The sequence below is a fragment of the Mustela nivalis genome (assembly GCF_964662115.1).
Source record: "Mustela nivalis genome assembly, chromosome: 1".
NCBI classification, from domain to species: Eukaryota; Metazoa; Chordata; class Mammalia; order Carnivora; family Mustelidae; genus Mustela; species Mustela nivalis.
In genome coordinates this window covers 171,038,879-171,055,752 of record NC_139020.1, presented here as the reverse complement: position 1 = coordinate 171,055,752, position 16,874 = coordinate 171,038,879, and the positions used below count along the sequence as shown (strand labels likewise).

Genomic DNA, 16,874 nt, shown 5'->3' with positions numbered 1-16,874 from the left:
CCCTCGGGTTGGGGAGAGGGGCTGGTGGCGTTAACCCAGGCGGCGGAATCCGCGCGGTGGCATCCCTACTTGCCCCGGGTGCCTTCCTCGGGACCTGGCGGCTCTCTGCCTCGCCCTCTGCACCCTACTTCTCCAACCCTTCTTCCCAATCCTGACTGCCTCTGCCCGACCCCCGAGAGTCGGATTGAGCCCAGGCCCGCGCAGCAGTTGTTGCTCGTGTCGTTGCCTCTCCTCCTGTCTTGGTGATCTGCTGGGAACCCCCCAAGGAGCCAGTGCGCGCTGCGGGCTGGGAGGGAGGCGCCGCTCAGCCCGTCGTCCTCCTCCTGCTGCTGCCGCCGCGGGTCCGTGCGCACCCCACACCCCCGCCAGCCGGGCCTCGGGGTAAGTGCGCTCCCGTAGCCGGGCGGTGGCGTGAGGTTTGGGCTGCAGCTTGGGGAAGTCGAGGCAAACTTGGCAGCGTGGCGGGCCCGAGACGGTCTGGGGAACGTTGGGATAAGATCGCGGGCCTACGAGGAATGAGGGGGCGCGGCTCATGGAGCTGGGGGAAATGACCAAGTCGGGGAAACGGGAATCTAGTAACCCTCTCCCTACCCCCTCCCCACACCCTCCCAAAAAACAGCGGTAGTTAGGAATGAAGGCCAGACAGAAATGGGTAAAAGGCAGTGACAGGAGAAGCCCGCTGAATTTCAGGGACCGAGGCGAGGGAGGGTGATGCCCGGGGATCCAAAGGAAGGAGGGGCTGGCTGCTGGGATGTGAACCCGTGAGGCAGCCGGGGCCGGAGAGGAGCGCGTAAAGGGGGCCTGGGGAGTTGGAAAGAGAGCCAAGAGATGGGAAGGGAAGGTGGCAGGTAGTGGGAAGAGGTTAGAGGAGGGATTTCTTGGCGTTGGTCTCGGCGATAAAGAAAGGGTCAAGGAATGCAATTCACAAAGCGTTGAGAGTAATGAAAGAGCATTAAGAAGAAAACTCAGTTGCCGGGCAGTGTAAATGGGGGAAAAGACCTCACCCTACACGTTTTGAGTCCAGGAGTAGCAGCCTCAGGAGGCTTGCCAGGGATGCTGAAATGTCAGGGAAGCCTCCGTCTGCTCCGGGAACCGAGCCGGTGCTGAGTTCCCCGCTCGGCCGGGGTCGGAACAAGGAAAGTTTGCCAGCGAGTGTCCTTTGTGCTGTGTGGAGAGGGGTGTGGGCAGCCCCTGACTCGGCGTTACCCGGGACCCATCGCGACAGCCTCCCGCGGCAGCTTCCCTGCCTTGGCAGGATGGGGCGGTGTAGAAAGATCTCACCACCCGAGCGGAGCCACGCACCCAGGACTGGTGGAAAACCCGTCCCGGGACCCTTCTGAAGGAGTCGAGGTACCTACGCGGAGTGGGATATTCCGCGGTGGTAGCTGAGCTGGGAGAGGGGATTCTTGTCTGTTGGGTTCACCGCTGTAGACCCAGGGCCAAGTACAGTGCCTGGGAGTGAGTGAATGAATGAACGAATGAATGGCAGGGTGTGAATAGTTTTGAGGCTTTTGAACTACACAGGCAAAGACCAAGAGTCCAAGAAAATGGATCCTTCCCTAAATCTTATATCACCGTTAGCATTTTCATTTCCAGACCTACATAATAAAGGAAAAGCCGGGTTAAGTGAGGGAACAGGTATTGCTGATTGGGGCTTCTGCTTGTAGAATTTTCTGAAAGACAATATGTTGTTCTGTTTTGCAGTATGCTTTGCTGCCACGGTCTAAATAATATAATAAGTGCTCATTACTTCCTTTTTTTAAGAGCTGGGACTAGAGATGTTGAAAGTTCAGGAAGGCACTTTGATCAGTATAAGTCTAGAGTAAAAGTGGTGTTGTTGGTTCCTTGGCCATGTGTGTCCCAAAGTCTCTGATTTGCATGCAAATGTGAGCGAATCCTGGCAGATGTCTGGCCTCATCCATTCACATGGAAGGAATTTGAAAAGACAAGGAGTCTTTAGTTAACAATAGACCTTAAGAAAATGGAATAAAGGCGCAGTGTGAGTTTTTCTGTTTAGGAATTCCATGGCTTGCTGACACCTTTATTCTAGAGCCAAATTCTCTGAGTGCTATTGTGTTGAAAGCTCAAAGTACTACTTGCTCTTTACCTGGTTGAGTATTTTTGTGCGACATTCAAGCTGGATGTTCTGAGCTGGATAGTGAGGAAAATGTTTATATGAAACAGGCAGTAACTTTAATCCATTTCTGGTGGTTTGAGGTGATTGCTGAATTGACCTTTTAACTTTAAGAGTTTTTCTTTTTCTTTTTGTAATTTTACCCCCTGCTCACATTTGCTCTCCATCCTCAGAGATAGACAAATGGGAAAAAGAGCTGCAGTGGACTGATGTGAAGAATATTTACTGTTCAATCAAAATGATTTTAGTTGTTAAGGCATCAGACTTGCAGATGGTAATGAAACCATCATGTTCCTAGTCACCTGAGAGGTTTTCGGGTCAGAAGACCAAACAGTGAATGGGAGGCAGTCATGCACTGGACCCCAAACTAGGGAAATTTTGCTTTGTCTAACATTAGCTAATAGACCACTGCACAGCTTACCTCCTGGAGAAGTGTGACCACCAAACAAAAGGCCGGTGGTGTGGGCTGCACGTGAGCCCTGGGATTATACCTACTGACAAGCCAGCCCCTTTAGCCTCTTCTTTTGTCAGTCTGAAATACTGTTGAAGGGAAAAAGAACCTATTGACTAAACAGTGCTTGCCCCTGTCTTCTATATCTATACTGAAAGGGACATTAAAATACGGTCCCCCCCTCAAAAGACAACATTGTTTTGTGGGCTTAGTGTTTGCAGGGGAGGGGTGCACAACAGATGTTAGTCTGCTATTTTACGTGTTTCCTTTAAGTTATTTTTGCGGTTCAGTGACTTTTACACATAAGGCAGTATTTTCCCAGGAGGAGAGACATGAATTGAGTCAAGTTTAAGTAAGAAAATGTGATAGCCAAAATTACATTTTGTGTCTTAAAGCTATCAAGAAGTCAGAAAGTAACAAATCATTATAATAAACACTAACATGATGGAAACCTGAGATTCTGTCCTCATTATGGACTTGAGGATTTACTATAAAATAATTGACTTTTCTAAACCAGGCTATAAACCATTTTACTGTCCTGTATCTAGGTATTGTTGAAACAAACCAGCTAACTTTAAAATGACCACAGCCTCACCTATGTGAAAACTCTGGTTATTATCCTGCCTATGTGAAATCTTTATTCTGCAGTTCTCATAACGGAAGATTAGAGAGCATTCCTTGGTAAATAAAAGTAATAAAGTACTTATTGTTTTGAGAAATCACTGTGCTAAATAAAATCATAGACCAGATCTAACTGCAGACTGTGGCCCTGAACCATAATACACGTAGCTCTGCATAGTATCTGGGATTCAAAAAAAGCAAGGGAAAACTCGGCCATTGATCTCTCTCCAGTTAGGCCCTGCTAAAGGCTAGTTTCTTGACCTGAACTGCTGGAGCAATTACCACATATCCTAAAGCAGTGACACTCCTGGGAAAAAACTGGTAGTACGTAAAGAAAATCTGTCTCTATAGCGTTCTATTGCTACTTTCCAAGTTAGTTGGGTATGACTATAAATACATAGAATGGTGGGCTTTTTATGCCACCATAAACAAGCCATGTACCATAAATAAATATAGTAAATTATAGGATCTGCATGTCACTTTTTACTAAACTTTCATAATGCTTTCTTAAAATGTATTTTCAGCTACAAAATAATAGTTCTTTGAATGATTCACTGGAACACTAATGTAAGGTTACTTAAATATTATATTTAATTTCTCAAAATTATTATGCTGAATATCAATTTGGGGTTAAGCCAGTCAGGAGATAAAGCAAATTCCATTTTAGGATCATATTTTGGCTTCTGGGAACAATGGAAGTTTCTTTGACTCATGAATAGAACTTTGATTAATATTTTATTCAGGGTGAGAATATAATTATATAGATGAAGTCAGGAAAACATGTGTCCTCTCTTATTTTTGCCTTAAACTATAGAATGGAGACAAAAATTAAACCCTATCTATACAATGCAAAAGTTACTATCCAAGGGAATCATTCACTCTAGAAATCTTAACCGACGTTTGCTTTCTAAATTTTTCATTTTAGCATATTACCATCTGCCTACTTTATAGATATATTACAGGGTTTGACCTCTAAGTCTTAAAACATAAACAGATGCATAATAAATAGTTGACATTGCATTTACAATATGTAAGAAAAAATATAATATGTATTTCTGGACCAATGGCACCCATAGAACTGTTATGCATATTATTCAACAATTAAAATATATGCTATTTTATGTTACACTTTTTAAAGAGAAACATTTGGGTTACATATTATTTTATTTTTTACTTTTTGGATATTTTCAAAAAGTCTAGCAAAGGTAGGATATTATTAGCAATTTTACTCATTATTTGGTTTTGATAAGGAAGCTACTATCTAGTGCTAGCTGGCTTATCTTAGATGTTTCATAACCCCGCCAGCCCGAAGTTTTCTCTTTTGTAACAGGATAGTGTTGTGTGGATAGAGCTGAGAGGACTGACTCTCCCACTGAAACTGCTAAAGGGTTTGTGGCAGCTGCGCTTCCATAACATAACGAACATTTAACCTGGATGGAACTATTACACTTACTGGACTGAAAATTATACCTGACATGCAAAGAAACTAAGCTTCAGCTTTCAGTGCTACACAACCAAATTCTGTCAACTTGGACTTGAGACGCAGCTGCTTTGACTTAACCACACTTGGATTTGAAAGTTATGGAATGAAACTGCTTTTACAGTGGCTTATTGCCTTCCATTTATGCTCCTTATGGCCAAGGGTTTGGAATGCTATTTGAAAGCTCTGATTAATATAAATGAGTTGTAATTTTCTGAGCCAGGCCATCCTACCTCACATCTATTATACCCCTGGCAGACATGTGGACTCCACAGCTGTCCCCTCATTTGTGTATGAAACAGACACATTGGTGGCATTTTTTGGTTCCCATAGTTACAATAACAATATACATGTGACATGACATCCTTCTGGGCGAAAGGTTTTTTGTATTTTGTAGAACTGGGAATGAAGGACAACTGTAAAGTTTGGGGGATACATAAATTAATCTGCCATTGTTTTCTGGAGCCACCATTTCAATCATGAGAGCTGTCCCTCACTGGTATCCAGGACAGGGCAATTGCAAGACTTTGGCTCACAAAGATTTCCAAGGGAGGCATTTCCAACAATGCATCACCTCTATAGGAGAATGCCCATTAAATATTCATTTCAAAATATTTGCTCTTCCTATTTATGACTGCCCTTTGTAGAGATAATGTATTAGCATAGCCATTTTCAATTCATACAGGAAAAAAAGACAGTACCAGTATTAGCATCCATCTCAGTAAGACCTAGGAGACAAAAAAAAAAAAAAAAAATCAGTTTGCACTATTAAGCAGTAAGCACAAAGAGAGAATCTTCATTTAGGAACACTAAAAAGCTTTGCAAAGAAAGAAAGGTTGCTTAATTGGTTTCATGCCTATAATTTTCCCCTCTAGAAAAAATGTTAGCATGGCAATAAAGAATATCATTAACCTGCATTGTTATTTCACAATAGTAATAAGTCTTAATTTGCATCCATAATAATCACTGTAATCAAGTACTGTACAGGGAGTCAGGAAGGCATAGGCTCATTTCCCAGCTCTGACACTAATGACTGAATGTGTGACCTTCTAGATGTCCTGCAACCCTCCTGATGCTTCATGTCCCTGAGTTGTTGTAAAGGATGCAGGAATGCTAGATGTTTCTAGCAATACCACTGCAAGGAATTTTATTTCTGCCCTAAATGCCATGATTAGGTGGAGAGCGAAAGGTCTGGGGGAACATAGCCATGATGCTCTTTTCTGCAAGGTATTTTTTTCTGGCTCCTAATCCCACAGCTAAGAAAATTTTTTGTTCCTTTAAAAATTTTCTCCCCCTAATGTGACAGTTCCCTATCACTTCACCTGGGTCTTCTTGAGTGAGATAATTTTACCTGGGATACAGGAAGCTGTTTATGATCTTGGAACACTTGTTCACCCAATGAATATATACTGAGCTCCAGCTGTGTGCGAGGCGTTATAAGGAGGTACTAAAACCAAAAGAAATTAGCTTGATTTTTCTGCAGCTTGTACATTAAATCCATCAGAAGCATTTTGTTTCCATCAGTCATGTATTCTTCTACAAATATTTATGTAGTGTAAAAGGCAGTCTGCTGGATCAAGAACAGGGATTTTTCAACTGGGGGGTAATTTTGTCCCCCCCCCACCCCCCAGGAGAAACTTGGCAGTATTTGGAGACATTGCTGGTAGTCATCACAACTGAAGGTGGAGGATGCTACTGGCATCCAGTGGATATAAACCTGAGATGCTGATAAACATCCTAAAATGCATAGGACAGTTTGCCCACAACAATTACTTGGTCCAATGTTAATAGTATCAAGGTTTTGAGAAACCCTGCTCTAAAAGACACTGGCTCTGCCCTCAACTGACTTAAAGTCCATTAGGGGTTACAGAAAGGGGTGATGAGTGCAATAAAGTGTGCTGTGGTGGTGAAAGTGTGAGCTACGAAAGAACAGAAGCAGGAGCCTTAATTCAGATTTTGGACATCAGCAAAGGCTTTTAAAAACCTTAGGGTTAATTCACAGAACAGGCTTTCACCAGGAGCACAAGTGGTTGGCAGGGGACAATTTTAAATCTAGTCATATTGAACACAAATGAGTGAGATGGTTGCTTATGAGAGGGTAGACCCCTCTAAACTGGTTAAAATTCAGTGTCTCCAGCAAGCCGTAGAGGAAGCTAGAAAGAGAATGAAGGTCAGTTGTAAAGAACCTTTAATAGCACATGCTGCATAAGGAGAAGATGGGCTTCATTGACAAAGAAAGGGAATAGTGCCTCATGTTTTAGAACTTCACTTTTTGCAGAGTTCTTAAATATGTATTTCATTTGACGTGTAACATTCTGAGACACCAAGTATCATTCTTTCTCTCTTTTTTCAATAAATAAGGGACCAGAGCCTCGGACAGGTTTGGTGTGACCTTGGGCAAGTCACTTAATACCTTTCTAAGGTTCCACTGTAAAAGAAGAAGGGTTGCAACTCTCACTTTTCTAGTGTAAGTTGAATTTATGTAAGGTCATACATCTAGCATAAGACTGGATCTGGGATGAGACCTGAGGCTCCTGGTGTGCGCCAAGCCTGCTTCCTGGACTGTGGTGACAGAACAGGTAATATGACAGTGACTCAGCACTCTAGCATTTGGGTTACTAAGGAGAGTGAGGATCTGGGATGTATCAATTAAAATGTATGATGCAGGGAAATTTAAGCTGGGTTTCCCAGACACCAAAAGACTAATCAGACTCTCTCTCTTTAATATCTTACCTCAACCTGATCTTAGAAGTTTAAAAAAAATACTTGTAACAAGCTGGGAAGGGTTCATTGGAGAGTGTTGGCGAGGATAAGAAAATGATTTATCCCGAACACTGGCAAGAACTTGAGGGTCCTCTGCTTACAAAAGAGAAGCAATAGTGGCATGGTTTTTTGGTTCTGTTTGGCAGGGATATTTTAACTTTGTATGTATGTACACACATACGTGCACACACATATATACAAACGGGAGGCAGATTCCATACCAAAAACAAGTTCATGTTTTTGTTTTCAGTAATAAGACTTATTTATCAAAATGAGCTTTGTAAAGAGCCTTCTCTCAAGGTCTTAAAGATCTAACTTCTCACTTCTCTGGGATAGCGTAAAGTTTCCTTGTGAGAAGCAAAACCGAGAAGCTCCATGACCACAATTCTCAGATTTCCAAGTTCATGAGTGATAGTTACGTAGGACTTCGGTATACGTCCTGAGAGTTTCCCGAACACCGATGGAATCCACAGTAACTCATCCAACCATGATAGATGCACCAAAGACACTGGGGTGGCAATTAACTGGATTTCTCTGCTTGTTCTTCCAGCTCATTATGGTTTTGTGCAGTGAGGACTACATGTAAGGTTTAAAACCCCCCAAAGGACTAGTTAGTTCTGCTATGTCCTTTGGGAACAATCTATCTCTGGAATCCCAGCCAACCTCCTCACATACTCACAAAGTCCTCATTTCTCACCTGGGAAACCTGGTTAAAAAAAAAAAAAAACAAAAGAAACCCTGAGTGTCTTCAAAGTCATCTCAGAGAAAAACACAAAGTATGTAGGCAGATGCTGGTGATTTTTTCTCTTCATGCATGAAGAATAGCACTGTCAAAGTAGAACCCTAGTAAAGAAGCTTACAAATGGTTATACCTTCAGGAGAGACAATGGAGTGAGAGATTACTAAAGCAATTAGTATTTGGGAGGAAAATATTACATAGGGCTCCTGAATTATATCCCCACTATATTACTGAATATAGTAGCGGTAGGGGAAAGGTAATGATACCCAAAATTATGTGCCTTTCTACTGTGTCAGGAACCATACCATCCATCTTATATGCATCAACTCAGTTAATCCTTGCAAAAACTCTAATATGGATACCCACTTTACAGTGCAGGAAACTAAGGCACAAAATAAGTAACCTGCCCAAGGTTATACAACTAGTAGTGTGTACTCAATATTTGTCAAAGAAATGAATGAGTATATATCTGTTTTAGAGGAAAGAGTCTTTTATTTCCCAGTTTAGAGCAGTCCTGCTTTCTAGGCAGGGCACTTGTAAGAACTGGCTCTGGGAGTGTAGATGACAGTTTCCGAGCTGGTGACTGGTAATGCAAGGATGTGAACTTGGGTCTGTCTGACTCTGAACTTGTGCTGTTAACATACCGGGTCTTTGTTTCTTCATCTTTAATTGCAGCTATAAAACAAAAGAATTGGACTAGACTAGCTCTCCTAGCCCATCTGGCCCTAAAAATTCTGTTATTCCATTATTAAAGTGAGGTTTATATAGAATAAAACATGATGTATTTTATTATTTGAATTTTGAAATCTACCTGGGATTTTTATTTAACCAGTCGTCATTGAATTGTTCTTTAAATTTATATTGGCATTATTAGCAGAATATTTTTTAAAGATCTATTTATTTTAGAGGGAGTGAGTGTGCACACAGAGGGAGGGGCAGAGGGAGAGGGAGAGAGTTGCAAGTGGACTCCTGGCTGAGTACAGAGCATGATGCAGGGCTTGATACCACTACCCCCAAGATCATGACCTGAGCCCATATCAAGAGTCAGATGCTCAGTGAGCTAGGCCACCCAGGTGTCTCATTAACAGCATAGTTTTAAATCATATTTAAGATTTTTAAAAATTTAATGAAAAAAATTTTAATGAATAGAAATGCATAAAGATGGCATTCTTCTAACCATTACCATCACACTGCATATTGTTATATCATCATTGTCTAAATTTAGAAGGTTTCTAAAAACTGAAAACCATCTTTCTGTTACACAGAAAAAAGACAGGAGTAAAATGATTAATTTTGAGAAAAGTTAGTATCTTTGATATTTGCAGAATTTACTTTGCTGACTCACAATGAAAAGTATTGAGTGATTTTTTACAAGAGCTTAAAACTGCTAGCAATATTAAAAACTACTTGAGTTTGCTTCTAAAGATTGTTTTGCTGTAAGGGATCTTTCTGACATGCAAGTCATACATCGGAACGATGTGAGTCATTACCATGGTGCTACTCGATGCATAGCCCAGGGCAGGGCTGAAAGTGAATAACTAGATAGGACTCAGAGTTGGGAGGAATTGGTTCCAAAACTACATCTTTGCTGTGTGGTCGAGAGTGATTTCATTAAACCTCAGTATCCTCATCTGTAAAAGAGAGTTAATGGTAGAACTTGCCTTATAGAATCATTAGACTCGTTCAATGAGATCATGCATTTACAGACCTTTGCACAGTTCCTGGACCAAGGGAAGTACTTTGTAAATAGGAGCATTTAGTAGATTTTGAAATCTGACCTTTCTGAATGTACAGTGTTTGATTTCAAGGATGCTCACCCAAAGGAGAGTGGAGAGATTTTAAGAGACAAGATTCAGACTAGATATTTGTGAAGTCCGTAGTTCACATGGTTTTCACCTTTGTGGTGGACCCCAAGAGAGATTTCTGTTGACTCATTCAAGAAATCTTAAGTCAGCTGATGTGTTTTAAAAGGCAGACAGATAAATACATTACAGCCATTTTTGTTTGTTTCTACATTATGTTCTGTATCTACTTTCTTTTCTCACTCTGGAAGTATTATAATGCCCCGAAGTTGTAATTCATATAGTCATTATATATATATGATATATACATATATATGCTATATCATATATATATATAGAGAGAGAGCTCTGAACCAAATCAGAGAAAATGTGATTAAATGAATTATATATGATACATATATCATATGTATTCATATATATGTATCATATATAATTCATGTATATGATATATATGTCATATATAATTCATATAATCACATTTTCTCTGATTTGGTTCAGAGCTACCATTCCTCAAACAGGAACTGAATTCAAGACATTGTCAAAACTAGCAGACCCAAAAGCTTCAACTCTGAGGGATCCAGGGTTATGTAATAAAGTTGTTGGGGCCTGTAAGCGCCTAGAACAATGGTAATGTTCTACAGTGCCTCAGTAAATCATGCTGCTAAGATTGTTATTGGTTTTTTGTATCGTCATTTTCATAACATCATTATTTTGCTTCTGGACCAAATTGCAAGGCTCCCAGTTGGGACCAGATTAGAACCCAGTGCAGTGTAACCAAAAGTCCTTTTGGCATAAGGGTCAATTACGAAGCAAGAGAAGGTCACCAGGCAAGCTAAATCGGGTAAGCTTAAGGAGTCTTAGCCTCTACCCTGTTATAGCTAGCAGATTTTCATGTACACATGAAGGAGAACATTGAGATAAAGCATTAACTGCCTCATTATTCTATGAATTTTTTTGGAGCTGGAAATGATAGTTATGTATAAAGCACTTCATTTGCATTGTCTTGTTTAATCTTCCTAGTCAAAGTTCCCCCATTGATAGGTGACTGCATTTATAGGTAACTGGAGATACCTATACCTATACTCTTAGCTCTTGGGGACAGCTGATACCACAACCAAGCTAGTCACCTCTGGCAACTCTAGTAGGGCAGTAAATAGCATTTTCTAAGTATGCTGAGTGAAGTACGCAACTCTGGGAGGTATTATCACCACTTTAAAGATGAAAAACACCTGAGATAAGGAATTGGTCTAATATTTAGAGTTAATAAATATATAGGACAAGGTACTTTGGTTTCCTCCAGGCTGAGTTAGTCACAATGTCTTTGATTTTCCCACATGTCCTTGTTCTCATTTCAAGTATAGCATGTGTCATTTTAATTTAGGATTATTTATTTTCATGTCCTTAATACCACCAACAGCGGCTCTGTGAGGGAAGACTATGACTTACTTAGACTTGGGCCCTGGCACCTTAGAAGAACACTTGGCACATAAAAAGTGCACTTAATAAATAGTCAGTGAATGAAAGAGGAAGGAGTTTTCATATCCTATCTATTTCATTTTGTCATACTACTTTTTCTAAAAAAATTTTACAAAATTATTTCCTATATAGTTTGGTAGAAATGAGTTGATTATAAATCTGTATTATATCAGAGATGTACTGCATTACTGTTTTAGAAAGGTTATTACAGAAAGTTGAACTCATTTGGGGATGCTTTTATGATATTAATGCCAAGGAAGTGTTATTAATCAAAAAGTATTCATTAAATGCATGTAGAATATCAAGTGCTATTAGAAGGGTGATGTAGGGGATGAAAAAAAAAATGTACATGGTGTTACTTCCCTCCCCAATGAGTTTTGAGACTCATTGGGGAGAGAGAATGAATAGAAACAAGACAGAAAATAATTAAGTGATCATCTATGGAAATTCCACACAAAAAAGAAAGAAAACAGAGCTCAGACGAGATGGGCCTGGGTATGAATCTCACCTCTATTACATACCAGCTGTGTGATCTTGGCTAAAAGCCTCAATTTATTTGATCCCCCCCAAGCTCTCTCATCTATAGAATGGAGGAATAATATGAATGGGTTGCTGTGTGAATATGTGGGAAAGCACTTGAGACAGTGCTTATTAGAACATGACAGTTGTTCACTTCAGCCATTTGGCAAATAGCAACAGATCTTTTTCTGTGAGCTGGTGATACAGTGGCGAGCAAAACAGATGAAATGTGGTCCATTCCCATGTGGGGGGTACCATCTGTTGGGAGTAAGAGCATTAATCCAATTACCACACAAGTAAATGTGGAAGTACAGTCATGTTAAGTCCAGTGAAAGAAAAAGTACACAAGGCCAGAAGAGAAGAGAATATTACATGGAGTATACTAAGAGAAATCCTTCCTACAGAAATGACATTTCAGTCAAAATCTCAAGAATGAGTGAGTTACTTAAAGCATAGGGAGTGCAGAAGGGCTTTGCAACCCAAGCCCTGGACGCTGGAAGGAGCTTGATGGGTTTGAGGAACAGAGAGACCAGTGTGGCTTAGAATAGAAAAAAAAGGGAGATCTGTTAATCTCAAACCTTCCTTTGCCCCTTCCTCCGAAGTGTACTTGGAGTTCAGAGAAAACAGAATTGCTAATTAGTATGAAGTTCCACAAAAGGTGAGTGTGCATTATGCCTGGAAGTGAGGAGATGTGCTGAATCTAGTCATGGAAGGGGGAAGATGACAGAAGGCTTGAATGTCTGGAGAAACGAATCACACAAGCAAGGTTTCAGGGGCCTTGGCTGGGTGAGTATCATGCTAGTGCCTGGTATGTTTGGACTGGCAGATGCCAGGCTCCTGGAGCTAAAGGGCACACTAGGAAGAAAAGCTCTCCTTCATTTTCTGTGTGACCCTTAGTTAAAGATAGAATGTATGTGAAAGTGGCACATAATGTCTACTAATTTAGTTTACCTTCTTTTGTTATTTGCTCTCTATTGCTTATTAACCCCCTTGTAGTACATTTTTCCTTTATTGTAGGTGAACCACTGATTAAGGTCCTGGCTACACGATATAGAATATCACCTGTGTTGCCTACAGATGTAGGTTTTAAAAATACTAGTTTGGGGATATCTTTAAAAATCCCACTTGTTTGGCATCCAAATGCTTCATGTAGGATATATTATTTTTGTTATGATCTCTGTGATGTACTTAACACTTAGCCACATCTGGCTGGTGTTAACATGAAAGAGGTAATGGGTGTTGAATGTTCAAGATCCTCCAAGAGATTTAGATGGTAAGGGATTTTATTGGGGCACTAATGACCATAAAACCTAGTTGTTATTGATTTGTCCTCCATGGAGAGATCTACTTTTCTACCTCATCTCAATTATCTGGGTTCATAATGCAGAGATCATTTCAACACCGAGTTGCTAATGCATGTCCCTGTAACAGTTTGTTTTAGCTCCATCTTTGTATTGACATATAACTAAATTCAGACACTATCACCAAGTAGTTATCAAAGGAAATGGTGGAGATTATCACTTACTTTTCAGTAAGGTGCAGAGTTAACCTTCACCTTGTATTGTGTTTTATGGTAGTACATCTCTGGTTCACCTGAGCCCTTTCATTTTCTCTCTATGCCTCTTGAGATCTTAAGTCTTCTATACTAGCCCTTCATGAGAAGGACATCCAACTTCTGTAAATTCACTTCCAAACTCCAAATGCCTGCTGGTTATTTTCACCCTAAAATCACATCACCAAAGGGTTAAATGGATGCAGTGGTTTCTAGGATCCAGAATGAGCTATGGGTACGTAAGAGTATACCATAGCCTTCTGCAGAGGAACAAAGCCACCATAAACTGGCCCAGCAGGGAGAAGACTGGAGGAAAGTGTACTCTAACCTTTCTCTTCCAACCCCCTAAAAATGGAAACTCGCCCACTTTCAAAGTAAACTCTTGCTCTTGCATGCCCCTGACTTGTTTTGGCAACCACTATCCTCAAAGTCAAACAGGCTGAATACCTTGATATTATTTTTAACTCTTCCCTCCCCACTTCTACATCTAGTCAAGTGTAATATCTAACAGTTACCTCTCTACTTGGAAGCCTCCATTGTTTCCTGAATATGGTCCTTCTCTTTTCTTGTCACCACAATCCCAGTTCCATTACCTCTTACTTAGCTTATGGGAGTGCTTCTTAATGGGCTTCCCTGTATCCATCATGTTCCCTTTCCAGTCTGTCTTAAACATAGCTGATGGATAAATTTTTGTAAATTATACAAATGAGCCCTTAATTTCCACTACAAGACATTTAGTGGTCCCCACTTGCTGTGGGATTCCTTTCCAGACCCATCCTGCCCTTCTCCACTCTTCTTTGTACTTGGGCATCAGATTCAAATGGACTTCATCAATGGGTCCTTTGCCACCTGGCTTCTTGTTGGCTTTTGCGTCTTGCAGCAGCTAGCTCAGAGCTGTGTGGCCATCCTTTGTGAGCCTTCCTTAACCTTGTCGATGCCTCATAAATGGTCCCTTTTTAAAACTTGCTTTAGTCACTCCTTTTTAAATGTAGCATCTGTTTTATGCTAGGACTTAAACAAGGATAATAAATAAACAAAAACTCCTCAGTGAAGCCTTGAAGCCTCTCCATATCTAAGTAACATCCAACCTTTCTTTTTCTTTTTATTTATTTTTGTTTTGTTTTGTTTTAAGATTTTATTTATTTTTCAGGGAGAGAGAGAGAACACAAGCAGGGGGGGCGGCAGGCAGAGGGAGAAGCTGGCTCCCTGCTGAGCAAGGAGCCTGATGTGGGACTTGATCCCAGGACCCTGGGATCATGACCCAAGCTGAAGGCAGGCATGGCAGGCATCCCCCATCCAACCTTTCTGTCTTGATTTCCATTCCTAGCTTGGCAGATCTTAACCTCCATTCAAAATGAAATAGTTCCTGCTCCATGTACCTATTCAAGCTCTGCTGCTTTGGTATCTTTACATCTGTGCTGTGCAGGTAAATGTTTAACAGCCAGCTCTCCAAAAACATGAAGCCCTCATTTGTAATGTTCACCAGTTTCCGGGGCATAAATGCACCCACCAGGACCAATTTTAAGCTATTGACATGATGTATCTGAACTTGGATTTGGAAAGAAATACTGACCGTAGACTCAGGACACCACTGCTTCACATAAACCTTCCCCTTCACCAAGAATGCCCTGTTTCCTGCCCCATGACTCCCAGGACCTTACACAGAATTCCTGCTCAGTAAGCCATTCTGATTGATTTCTATTACTCCTGTGGGCATTTAGAATGATACTGAATTACCAGCCACATGCTGATGGTAATACTGCTTAACCTAGAATTTTCTCTTGAGTGCTAACATGGGTGCTAGTTAGATTTTTGAGATTTCAAAGCCCTGAAGCAAATATAAGCTACGCATTTTATGCTAAGTTGCCGAAGCTTATACTTCAAGTTGCTTAATACTCCAAGAAAATGAATCTCATTTGCTGGGCTTGTTTTCAAATATGGTCTTCATTATCCTCATTTAGATATCATTTGAAGTAATAAGCCACCATTAAAATATATTTCCTGTCCATTATAACAATTTGAAGATTCTACAGTTTAAATTATGCCCCCTTAAACCTAAAACTCTACAGAAAACTTTTAAGGTGCATGTTATTAGTCTTACATAGGTAAGATTCCACTTCAATTTATCTAAATTTTATTTAGAAATAGCCTTTTTACTTAGTCTACCTTTCTAAGAGATAACTTCAGTTTTGTTTCACTCACAAAAATGATTCCTATACTTAAAGTTTAAAGATAACTACAATTTCTATTAGACAACTAAGAGGTAAATAATAAAGATGATCTAATAGTGTTGCATTATGTTATGTTTTTAAGGGCTCTAAATGACATACGGATATTCAACTAAAAATATTCTTTTTACTTTCAATTTAACAAAACACATGAGTTAAAGAAAGACTATAGAAAGCACTATGATTTATAATGCCTGCTGGCATTTTAATGTTCTCAGCTGTTCCTTTGCACCATTTGATTACACAAAGCCTAAACTGTATAATTAAGGACCATCCCACTAATGTGCTCTGTTGGATTTATGGTGTCCAGGTCATCAAGGATCTGAGCACTTTGAGTATTGGACCATTAGTTTCAAATGCATACTAACATAGGGAAATGCACTGGCATCAAAAAGAACCTATAATAAGAAACAATTTCGAATTCAAGGAGGTAGCTCTCACCTGATCTTCATTTACCAAAACAGCTTTAAAACCCGATTACCAAAAATTCTAATTAACTAGGATTTTTTTCCTCTGGAATGCACTTTTAGGAGAAAAGGGAAAATTGGAAGAAAATAAGTTAATAATCAAGACTTTACATTTGGGAAAAAAAGATTTCCCATGTGCATTCATTATCAGGGCTTGAAGAAAAACGTCCTTTAAAAAAAAAAAAAAAAAAAACAAACTAAAGCATAACTCTACCCTTACCAAAAGCAAGAAAGTGGATATTAAAGATTGAAACAAAAGCTTTCTACGAGACCTTCCAGCTATCCAGAAAATTAAATTTGCAAATTTTCTTAATCTTCTGGCTAACCCCGGTTTTAATCTAAAAGTTAGTTTTCTTGTGTGTACATAAGAGAATGCTGTATGCACGCACTCAGAATCTTTCTGGAGTTCCAATAGGACGATTGAAGCAGGTGGTATCGCAGAAAAGGCTTTGACTTCAGAACACAACAAACTTGAACTTAATCTCTGCTCTTTGACCAATTAGCTGTGGGAATTCTGATAGGTCACTTAATCTCTGAGCCCTGAAGTCATTTATAAAACGAGAATAAACCCATCTGCCTCCACTGGGTGCTGTGAGAACGGAAAGCACTTCCCATGGTGCTTACCCCTTTTGTTCTATATCC

General features: G+C 40.2%; 1 protein-coding gene across 1 annotated transcript in view; it reads left to right on the top strand.

Annotated features, from left to right (window-relative positions):
* The first annotated feature begins 248 nt into the window (after nt 1–248).
* The window catches only part of LRRN1 (leucine rich repeat neuronal 1), a 38,737-nt gene continuing 22,111 nt past the window's right edge, over nt 249–16,874 (top strand). Inside the window, exon 1 of the mRNA XM_082744350.1 lies at nt 249–381. The gene's annotated coding sequence lies outside the window, so the exon portion shown is untranslated. The remainder of the gene's footprint in view (nt 382–16,874) is intronic.